The following is a 12,242-nucleotide window of genomic DNA, read 5'->3' on the forward strand; positions in this document are numbered from 1 at the left end:
CAGCACATAAAAGTTTGTTTCTTTTAAATCAAATCAATTTATGATTCTGTTCATTGGTCATTCTGGCTGTGTGATCGGTTGCACAGACCCTTTTCTATTCCAGTTTGTTTACAATCCTTAAAGGTAGATAAAGGGGCTTATTTTGAAACAGTTCAGTAAAATGTATCAGCACTACAACACTGTAGTATTTACACATCAGGTTCTGTTTTGCTCAGTTAGACACTGTTTAAGTAAATACACCTCATACGTGTATTGGGGTATTTTTTTGTTCCAGAAATGTATTAACAGATATATTCTCAACACATGATTTGAACATAATTACCATAACCTTACAAAAGTTTACCACAGTATTCTTGCACCTCTACCATGCTTTTCCCCCTGGTTATACTATGCCTTTACCATAGTTTACCCTGGTTTGCCATTTTTTTTAATGCTTTACCATATCTCTCTGTGCTTTACAAAGCTTACCTATGATTTACCATGCTTTGACTGTGCTTTATTACACTTTGCTGTGCTTTTACTATGGGAAACATTTATAAGGGTAGGCTTCTTGTCACCATGTCCCTGTGAACTCACAATATATGCTCCTGCTATGACCACCAGCAGCAGACTGAAACAGCTCAATTACAACATCGACAAGCTAAATTTGTGATTTTATATTATATATATATATATATATATATATATATATATATATATATATATATATATATATATATAATCATCTTTAATGCAGGTGCTGACACAGAGCTGTTACAATGTTAGGTTAAGAGCCTTCTTAAGTACTTTACCTAGATTGCTCCAGTAAACCCCAACTGTATAAATGGGTAATTGTATGTAAAAATAATGTGATATCTTGTAACAATTGTAAGTCACCCTGGATAAGGGTGTCTGCTAAGAAATATATAATAATAATAATAATAATAATAATAATAATAATAATAATAATAATAACTAGAGTTGCTAGCAACTATAAAGGCTTCCAAGCAGTTATCGTGAAATGTAAGCGCATTGGTTATTATAGATGAAACGTTATCATCACAACTGTGCTAACTGTGTAAATTTTGGCACAAATATGAGAATACTTTTGAAAATTTCCCGATATTGTCATTAAATCTAAGATGGCTGCCAAACCATGCAACCAAAATGTGTCATTTTCATATCAACAGTACTTTAGGTGAGTCTCTATGGTCATATAAAGTTTCATGACTGTAGTGTATTGCACCTTGAATTTATGCATGTATGAAAATAGAGCCGTCGTGAAAGGGTTATTTGCACGCCGCGGCCATGTTTTTTAGCGAAAAAGCGTGGATTTTAAAAACTGTAGAAAGGACCTGGTCATGAACATGCGTGCCAATTTAGGTGTCGATTGACGTTGCGGTTTAAGACAAGAAGATTGTTGAATATTTGGCACCAATCCAGCGTAGCGGACAAAGTAATTGTTCAATCGACCTCGATTGAACATATGTTTTTTATAGGCCATTGCAGCACTATCTGCTGCCATTGTCACAGTTCCACCTTAAGTTGTTTTTAAAGGCAAGAGTTTTGAAAAATTCCCAAAATTTCCACGAAATCCAATATGGTGGTCGAACCATGTGACTTTTTCATTCGGGGACGCCAGTCTGGTTGTCCAGCCATAGGCATCTACTTACGCATGCGTTTTCATAACTCTGCGATGATGTTTGGGAATAATAATAATAATAATAATAATAATAATAATAATAATAATAATAATAAACACAGCAATAACAATAGGCTTCCCCAGCCTTTGGCTTGGAAGCCTAATAATAACAACAAGGCATGTGTTTTTCTATATGGGTAGTAATCCATGTAGACTTTACCCCCAGTGCCACATAATATTCAGTAATCTCATAATAATGACGCCCCCTGGGGATAGGATCAAGGCTCTTACATGATTCCTGCCTTAGAGATCTAAACCTGTTTTATTTACAAAATGTGAATGTGGATTTTCTTTTTCACTGGTTTCACTTGAAGGATAGTTGATGATGCCAGTGCTAAAACGAGGCAAGCAAATTGACTTTAAAGCCTTGGTTAATTAAATGGGTACAGTACATGCAACACCATACTCACTTCAGCTTCTGTACACTGCTGTTAAATAACAACACATTTTAATTAATATTGTACCAAATATTTGCAGATTACATCTTAAAATGGCTTGCCATGAAAACAAGGCTTAAAACGACCATGAAAACTATTGCTTAATCATTTTAGATTTCTATACCAACATGTAGTTGCTTGATGTTTTCCTGCAGACTGACTCTACACATCATTTAGGTCTCTTATGGACGTTTGCAGGCAATGACTACAATGATAACACTGTTGAAAGAACACTGGGACAGATTAACCAAGGTCTTTACATCAAAATCCAACAGGATAATCAAACCGTCAGTGCACTATAACTGGGAACTACTACCATAGGGACATTTTTTGTGCTTAAATTAGTCATGGTTGTTCTTGTTTTGTAAAATTGTGTTTTATTTTATTTTCAGGGAAAAAAAATAAAAATTGAGCCACAAATTCTTGTCTCAAGATCAACAGTCCCTTTTATTTTTAGCTTATAAAGGACAAACAGCCAACCCACATTTTCCAAAGCACTTCCAAAGATGAAGTGATACTGCACAACTGTCCTGTACACACATCCTGCATGGCTTTAAAACTGTAAAAACAAAATTAGATCTATCAGTGTCATGGCAAATAAATCAACACCATCAATAACATGTACATTTCAATTAGGCACAATTGTCCTTATAGTGAGATACCAAATAACAAAAACTATGATAACATTGTGCAATTAATTAGTGTTTGGTTTGGTTGTGGGTATATTATTATTATTATTATTATTATTATTATTATTATTATTATTATTATTATTATGTAGTCACTTAGTAGATGCTTTTATCCAAAGCGATTTACAGAGACTTGAAGATGAACTATGCATCACAACTGCTGCTGCAGAGTGACTTACAATAGTCTTAAATGTATTCTAGTCAGTGTTTTTTATTTTGTAAATTGTATTTTGAGAAACTAAACGTGAAGGAGACATTGTTATATTTTCAAAAAGGACACATGAATGTTTGGTGTAAAAACAATTATTTCATTTTCCAAACATTAATACTTTACAGCAAACATTAATTTGGACCTAAATCCTGCACCAAGGAATTTAGCACTAGTATTCACAAATACAGATTAACATCCCAAAGGGACCTATCATTATTAGGAGATCAGTGGAAATAACAGTAAGAACTTTTACTGCTTATTGCTCAATTCATTGAAAAAGACACATTTGAAATGTTGGTGTTTTTTTTTAACATATTGCCTTGAAGAAAATAAGACTTTTGTGTTAAAAAATGGAACATTGTGTGTTACAAGATTATTGAAACATACAGTACTCTGCAAAAGATTTAGGCAGGTGTGAAAAAATGCTGTAAAGTAAGAATGCTTTCAAAAATAGACATGTTAATAGATTATATTTATCAATTAACTAAATGCAAAGTGAGTGAACAGAAGAAAAATCTAAATCAAATCCATATTTGGTGTGACCACCCTTTGCTTCAAAACAGCATCAATTCTTCTAGGTACACTTGCACAAAGTCAGGGATTTTGTAGGCATATAGTCAGGTGTATGATTAAACAATTATACCAAACAGGTGCTAATGATCATCAATTCAATATGTAGGTTGAAACACAATCATTAACTGAAACAGAAACAGCTGTGTAGGAGGAATAAAACTGGGTGAGGAACAGCCAAACTCAGCTAACAAGGTGAGGTTGCTGAAGACAGTTTACTGTCAAAAGTCATACACCATGGCAAGACTGAGCACAGCAACAAGACACAAGGTAGTTATACTGCATCAGCAAGGTCTCTCCCAGGCAAAAATTTCAAGGCAGACAGGGGTTTCCAGATGTGCTGTCCAAGCTCTTTTGAAGAAGCACAAAGAAACAGGCAACGTTGAGGACCGTAGACGCAGTGGTCGGCCAAGGAAACGTACTGCAGCAGATGAAAGACACATCATGCTTAGTTCCCTTCGCAATCGGAAGATGTCCAGCGGTGCCATCAGCTCAGAATTGGCAGAAAACAGTGGGACCCTGGTACACCCATCTACTGTCCGGAGAAGTCTGGTCAGAAGTGGCCTTCATGGAAGACTTGCAGCCAAAAAGCCATACCTCCGACGTGGAAACAAGGCCAAGCGACTCAACTATGCACGAAAACACAGGAACTGGGGTGCAGAAAAATGGCAGCAGGTGCTCTGGACTGATGAGTCAAAATTTGAAATATCCGGCTGTAGCAGAAGGCAGTTTGTTCGCCGAATGGCTGGAGAGCGGTACACGAATGAGTGTCTGCAAGCAACAGTGAAGCATGGTGGAGGTTCCTTGCAAGTTTGGGGCTGCATTTCTGCAAATGGAGTTGGGGATTTGGTCAGAATTAATGGTCTCCTCAATGCTGAGAAGTACAGGCAGATACTTATCCATCATGCAATACCATCAGGGAGGCATCTGATTGGCCCCAAATTTATTCTGCAGCATGACAACGACCCCAAACATACAGCGAAAGTCATTAAGAACTACCTTCAGCGTAAAGAAGAACAAGGAGTCCTGAAAGTGATGGTATGGCCCCCACAGAGCCCTGATCTCAACATCATCGAGTCTGTCTGGGATTACATGAAGAGAGAGAAGCAACTGAGGCTGCCTAAATCCACAGAAGAACTGTGGTTAGTTCTCCAAGATGTTTGGGCCAACCTACCTGCCGAGTTCCTTCAAAAACTGTGTGCAAGTGTACCTAGAAGAATTGATGCTGTTTTGAAGGCAAAGGGTGGTCACACCAAATATTGATTTGATGTAGATTTTTCTTCTGTTCACTCACTTTGCATTTAGTTAATTGATAAATATAAACTATTAACATTTCTATTTTTGAAAGCATTCTTACTTTACAGCATTTTTTCACACCTGCCTAAAACTTTTGCACAGTACTGTATGTAATCAACAAGACTAGTAAAAATGAGCATCATATTTACTATATGACAGAATTCAGTCCCACTTAAGTCATAGTGTTGTTTAGTTATGTGGAAGATGTGTTGCTGGTGAATATCTGTGCTGCATAACCAGCTGCAGACTGCTCAGTTCCACACAGCTCACTCATTTGCAATGGCCAGATCAGAACTTTTCTTTCAGGATGTCTGTCGTTCAGTGACCCAGTGGACCAAGATGCAGCTGGGTTACAGATGCTTTGACTAGTTAAGCACATCATGTGGTACAGCTCCATTATGTGCCTATTTCATTTCTTAAGAGCGCTCTTCAATTTCTTTGCATGTCTGAACTACAGTAACTTCTTCGATTTAAACAAATGCATAATGCAGTAGATTCTTACCCAAAACGACCAGTAATTCCACACTATAATAATGACATGCATGCCGATGGAAACAAAACACCAATATCATAATTCAATGATTAGTGTGTTAACAACAGCCGCTCTATATTTTTTTTAATGGTTTTGGTGAAATAGAAATATCAAAAACATAACGCAAACACTTCACAAGCTTTTTTAGTATGGCACCAAATATCACTTATCTTGTTTAGATTCACATGTCTTTAATTACAATTTCAGATCCTGCACATTGGTCACTTTAATGTGTGTGTGCTTTGATGAATTGTATGTGATTTGTGCAGTGAGCTGACTGTATGAAGTCACTTTGGCAGTTATCAAGTAACTACTGACAATGTGTTCAACTTACAATTCAAGAATTGGGAATGCAAACATATCTGATTCAGAACCGGAGATAAGGTACCAGTAATACCAGTTATGACATTATGCATTTAATACTGTGCCTAATGCACAGAAGTTAATTACTGATTGTTATTCATTAGCAATGGTAATCTTGATGGCGTTATTCTCTTGTTTAATTTGATGATAACACAACCACATGTTGCTGTTTTCAGTTACAACACTGGGCCCAGCAGTGTGGAGTAGTGGGTAGGACTCTTGACCGGAGGGTTGTGGGTTCAATCCCAGGTGGGGATACACTGCTGCTGTACTCTTGAGCAAGGTACTTTACCTAGATTGCTTCAGTAAAAACCCAACTGTATAAATGGGTAATTGTATGTAAAAATAATGTGATATCTGTATAATGTGATATCTTGTAACAATTGTAAGTTGCCCTAGATAAGGGCATCTGCTAATAAATAAATAATAATAATAACATTATTTTTCACAAAAGAAAAGCTTGTTGAAGTTTTAAAAATGCTATATTTCTATACTAAGTGGCCTATATGGCTTTATAATATTTGTCAATTTGTTTGCTAAAAGACATTTCATACCTGAAAAACAGAGACAACCAATATTAATAATTATGACATTGACAGAACACCCTGGATAATGTACTAGTTGAGTTTGTAGTATAAATACAGATATTTGTGGGCCTAAGCTGTTTTTATTAAATGGAAAAAATCCTTAAACAGATATTTGTGGCCCTAAGCTGTTTTTATTAAATGGAAAAAATCCTTAAACACAAAGGGGATCCTTTTGAAAAAGGTTAGGAATCACTGCTGTATACTAACACAGGACTCACAGCTTCAGCCACAGATTGTTTTGTCATGCCACTGCCATTGGTCTGTTTTGACTGAGAAATTTGGAGGGGTCCTGTGGCAGGATAGCGGCAGAGGGAAGACTCAGAGACAGAAAGTGCAGTGAAACCAAAATATTTTAATTAACAAAACACAAATAAAAAGGCACGATGGCCAACCAAAAAGACAAACACAAAACAGGCTTTAAACAAACCCAAAAAAACACACACACACACACACTCACTCACTCACTCACTCACTCACTCACTCACTCACTCACTCACTCTCTCTCTCTCTCTCTCTCTCTCTCTCTCTCTCTCTCTCTCTCTCTCTCTCTCTCTCTCTCTCTCTCTCTCTCTCTCTCTCTCTCTCTCTCTCTCTCTCTCTCTCTCTCTCTCTCTCTCTCTCTCTCTCTCTCTCTCTCTCTCTCTCTCTCTCTCTCTCTCTCTCTCTCTCTCTCTCTCTCTCTCTCTCTCTCTCTCCTAGTAACATACCCAACCACTCCCTTTTATACAGGTGCCTGGGCTAATTGGGCAATTCGCACCTCATTATCCCAGGCACATTCCACACATTCCTCACACATACTCACTGAACCACACCTCAAACTCACTCACATCCACTCTAAACAATACAAAAAACACAGAACCACCACAAAATAGGCTGCACCCCATCACAGGTCCTTATAAAACAGAACCAATGTTGGCCACCGTTTGTTGTTTGTGTCTGTATATGTTGTGAATGTTGCTTTGTACGTGTTAGGTGCAGTACGAGTTAGTGGTAAGAACAAGGTGGCATGCTGCATCAGTGTGTAAGCTCCAAAAGGAACATGGGTATTTATTCCATGCTTTTTGAAGGAAAATATCTGTGTAACCTAGAAGTAAGATACACTCTTAGCTAACTATCAAGTGTGTGTACTTGAATCCAAAGCCTCAGTGGTAATGAATATTCCGTTGTTACTAAATTAAAAAAAAAATAAAAATCTTAAGTATTCCAAAAGAATTTGTGGTATCCACTGACAGACTGGACAGAGACATGGAAGTGATGCTGTTGAAACACCACACATGCGTTTATTTACAGGCAAAAGAAAAACAATGTGATGCTACCAGCAATGCTAGCTAACAAGAGACATACAGCAAGTGTAAAATGAATGGGAACAGAGGTCCTGCTGTGCTGACACACACTCCTATACTTATTGGGATTTAAATCCTTAAACTAATCTCTTCTCCAAATAAAGACAAAACCCCAATCCCGCTTCCACACACAGGGGTCTAAAGTTTTGATTTCTTTGTTCAAACAAAACAAAAGGTTTGTTGCCTCGAGGTGTTTCAGCAACTTACTTGTTTGGCGAGATTCTCTACCGGGACACGCTCATCAGCCCATCAAAGAACTGCAGCCATCCAATCCTCAGCTGTGATTTCCTGTAAAACAAACTCAGCTGGCAGAGCATCTGGTTCTGCAACAGTAATTATATGAATCCAATGCGTTCTTGTCTTTTTTAAACTGTTAAACTGGCAACTCGGTGAAGAGACAGCACAATAATTAAAATGAGCACAAAATAAAACCATAAAGTGAGGGGAAGGGGACTGGGAATCGAAAATGAAAATAAATGATTTTATATGGCTAGTATTTGTTTCCTTTTAATTACCAGATAATTATTGATGTGTTATGTTTGACAATGTGGGCAATAATCCTTACACTATCAGTGCACTAGAGTGGCCATTTTGAAAAGAGCTTTGAAACAGAGTTTATAGTTATAAGTGTAAAAAGTTGTCAGATGTTAACAATGAAAAGAAAAATTACAGGTACATTATTTAGCAACACGTGGGGACGTGTAGCACTATATTTTTCGGAACCCCGCTACTTACTGTAAGTTCTTTCCCATTTGACAAAAATGACACATGCCTACACTCACAGCAATGACTATCTGATGGATGGTTAAAATTCCAAACACAAATCATATGCTACTGTAACTGTATTGTTATTTTTAAAACTAAAAAAGTAGGGTTGCAAGTTTGCAACCTTTATAAAATAATGATAAATGAATACTTACACTTTTTTTTGGACAATGCAGGGTACCCCGGTGTGTCTTTCTAACATTTATTCCCTTGATCCCATCCCAAGTAGTCTGTTAAAAATAAATGCAGATTTTCTCCAAAACATTATTCAACAAAATACTTCAGACTGGTATCATTTTGCAATCTGTAGATAAATGAGAGGTTTATCTATTATCTGTTAAAAACAATTATTTGCCATATTGCTGTATATTTTTCATATAATAAGTACATTAATGTGGGAAACCAGCAGATAAATAGGAACACAGTCTATTTCAGATGCCTAAGACGTACAGTATTCTAAATAATTAATGTTACGCTGGACGCTGACGCTTTGACATCAATTCTTTAATTCAGTTTATGTTTATTAACAAGATGTTACTAATGCTGTACATCTACTACTACTTGACTACCAATAATAATAATAATAGGACTGTTTTATAATCTGATCTGATGATTTCGGCAAATGATTTAGGCCCTGTCCACATTATGCCTTTAAACCGGCTTAAAAGTGCTAAATACAGGTAGCATCTACACTACACAGTGTTTAATACCATACTCAAGAACCAGTTGGTTTGTTAGCAGTGTGGCTGTGTGGTCCAGTGGTTAAAGAAAAGGACTTGTAACCAGGAGGTCCCTGGTTCAAATCCCACCTCAGCCACTGCCTCATTGTGTGACTGAGCAAGTCACTTAACCTCCTTGTGCTCCGTCTTTCGGGTGACATGTAATTGTAAGTGACTCTGCAGCTCACACACCTTTGTCTCTGTAAGTCGCCTTGGATAAAGGCATCTGCTAAATAAACAAATAATAAAAGTGTGGACGCTGTAATACCAAACTACATTTTTTGTGTATCCTCCAATATCCCAAAATGCTTTCTGATACGATTTGCCACGCAGACATTACAAATACAGTACTCAGAACAGGCACGCGAAGAAGTTGAGAATGACTATTAATACTGCTGTACCGTATACAATTTCTGAGGATTGTAAAACAGCGGATCATGGAGCGACGTGATCGGATGAAATCAAGGCACATTGATATCTGGAGCGATGAAAATCGGTCAAGGAGAACTTCAGAGTTCAAAAAGAAATGTACACATTATGATCAACTATACCTTGTGTTTTTAAGAAACAAAGCCATAACGTTCAAGCTAAGGCGCTATATCTTCTGTGGGCACGGGCTCCATAAAATACAGTGCATGGTTGGATAATGTCATATGAAGTCCCACAGTACATTGCACTGCTAGGAACTGTAACCGGACTATTTTAATAGTGTTTGTACGCATTAAGCCTGACTAAACATGAAACGGTACTTTAGTGTGGACGCTTTGAGCTGGATTCATTAAAATGTTTGAGTACGGTTCTCGAGATTGGTTAGGTAGTGGAGAGGGCCTTAAGATGGGGCCTTAAGTACGAATGCATCGCCAAGCGTTCAAATCGTAGACGCAACGGACAAGTTGGCAGATCTCATCTTCTGAGCGGCAAGTTGATGACCTCACTCATGTTCAATCAATCATTCATGCCACAAGCAGTAAGATTCAAGTTAGCAAATAAAAATGACAGAGCTTTATATATGTTTTACATTGCCACTCACTGATTATAATGTTTTATATGTCTAAACTCAGAAAAGCAATCTCCCTTAACTGTATTTTAGTCACAGAATGCATGACGAGGTGGAGGTCTGAGGGATAAATATATGAGGGAGAAAAAATCAATTAATAAAGAGTGGGTCTGAAGTGAGCAGGAGAGAAAAAATGGGCTTCCTATCGCCCTATATTAGACACAAAAGAAGATAGGAATCTTAAAAAGGTAAACAAAATATTTCTAAACATATCAAAATAACTTAAGTAAAATGTTTTTGAAAAGCTGTGGCAGATCTGTGTATTTTTGGTATTTCTCTATTAACTTCAAAAATCTCAAGAAAAGGAGAGTTTTTTTTAATTTTATTAATCTGAACTGTTAAGGCATTTGCAAATACAAGATAGTGGTCTATAAGATTCCAAATAAATTGTTCACTTACCTGATTTTATTATGACAGAACCTTTGGAAATATCTCCAACTTTGCCCCCGAGTGCCCAGAAGTAAATTACTGTATCACCATATTAAATAAAATGTGTTACTGCCCCCGAAGGCGAGACCCTAATGATAACACCCCCCCTGCCCCCCAAGGCATCTGTCCACCCTGCAAGTTTACCCTTCACTTCAGCTGTGCTGGTCTCATCCCCATCGCCTTCATCAGTCCCTGCCTGTTCCCACCAAAAAGCGCAAGGCAGGCACTAGCAGTTATGAAAGAGAGATTTGTAATGCCCTGTAAACTGTGGCCACAGCAGTTTCAGCTGAAAGTCATGAAGATGAGCTTTATGGCAGAAGTCTGGCGATCGCTCTCCTTAGGCTAGAACCGTGAAACAAAGTCCTTTTTAAAAAATTTAAATCAATCAGTCCATGTTTGAAGTTGAATTTGGACAGCAATCGTGTTCCAAATGTGCTTATGTTCTGTTTTATGTTTCTGAAATAAACATTTTGTTTGTTATGACTTTTTAAAATAAACCTTTTCCCTTAGAAAAATGCTCGTCTTCATACATAATAAATCACCAGGAAGGTAAGAGGCTGTTATAATTTGTCCAATGGTTCCATTTCCCCCTCCATATTATTACGTATCCCTTTTGTGTGTGTGCCTGTGTGTGTGTGTGATTAATGGAACAACATACTTCTATTCACACATTTTTTCAAGTTTTTTATTTTTATTGTTTAAAGAAACAAAGTTTACATCACATTATAATGTTTGAGCCCGCTTAGTATCCAGATCCCGCCCAATTCCATGCTCTTTTCTTCATTTGAATGCATTTCAATGTAATTTTAATGGATTAATGAAGGCAAAGTGTAAATTTGATAGTGGATGCAGAACGGCATTCTTTACATAGGCCACATTTTTAGCGACAGCCAAAATCAGACTTAATTTGCGCGTATCATTACAGATACCCATTTGATAATTTTAAAGAATTCACTCAAATAAATTTGGGTGCAGTAGTAGTAGTAGTAGTATGTGGCTTCACTAAAAAAGCTTGCTTCACATGGCTCCACTCATCCACTCAGAGATGGTGATCACTGAATTTCTGGATACAAAGTGAAATTAGCTAGCTGCTTAAAAAAATACTGAGAGGATGGCTATTTAAATAACCATTAAATAGCCTATACTTAAATGGTTTAATTAGTCTATCAATTATTTAACAGTGTGTCCTAGTTTTAAGCTTTGAAAATCTGGTTATCCTACTTTCAAGGGTGGTTTGAATCCCACTTGCGGCAAGTTGCCAATCTTGGGATGAGATCCACAGGGAGGGTTTTTTGCACTCCCATGGGGTTATGGAGAGAAGGGTAGACTGGGGCTGGTTCTTCTGAGCGACCCCAACGAGTCCTGGCAGAAACTTCCCAGTCTAGGCCCTTGCATCTAGGGTTACCTGTTTATCTTCACCTGATCAATAGGTGTATTTCAACAATGAGGTGACATAAGACACTATATTAGCCAATAGGTGAATAACCTTGGGTTGACATTGAAGGGTTTGTTTTGGAGGTCTGTGATTTCACACATTTAGTGCCAAAGGGGAGGTAGTCCAAA

The sequence above is a fragment of the Acipenser ruthenus genome, chromosome 6, assembly GCF_902713425.1.
Source record: "Acipenser ruthenus chromosome 6, fAciRut3.2 maternal haplotype, whole genome shotgun sequence".
Taxonomy (NCBI): Eukaryota; Metazoa; Chordata; class Actinopteri; order Acipenseriformes; family Acipenseridae; genus Acipenser; species Acipenser ruthenus.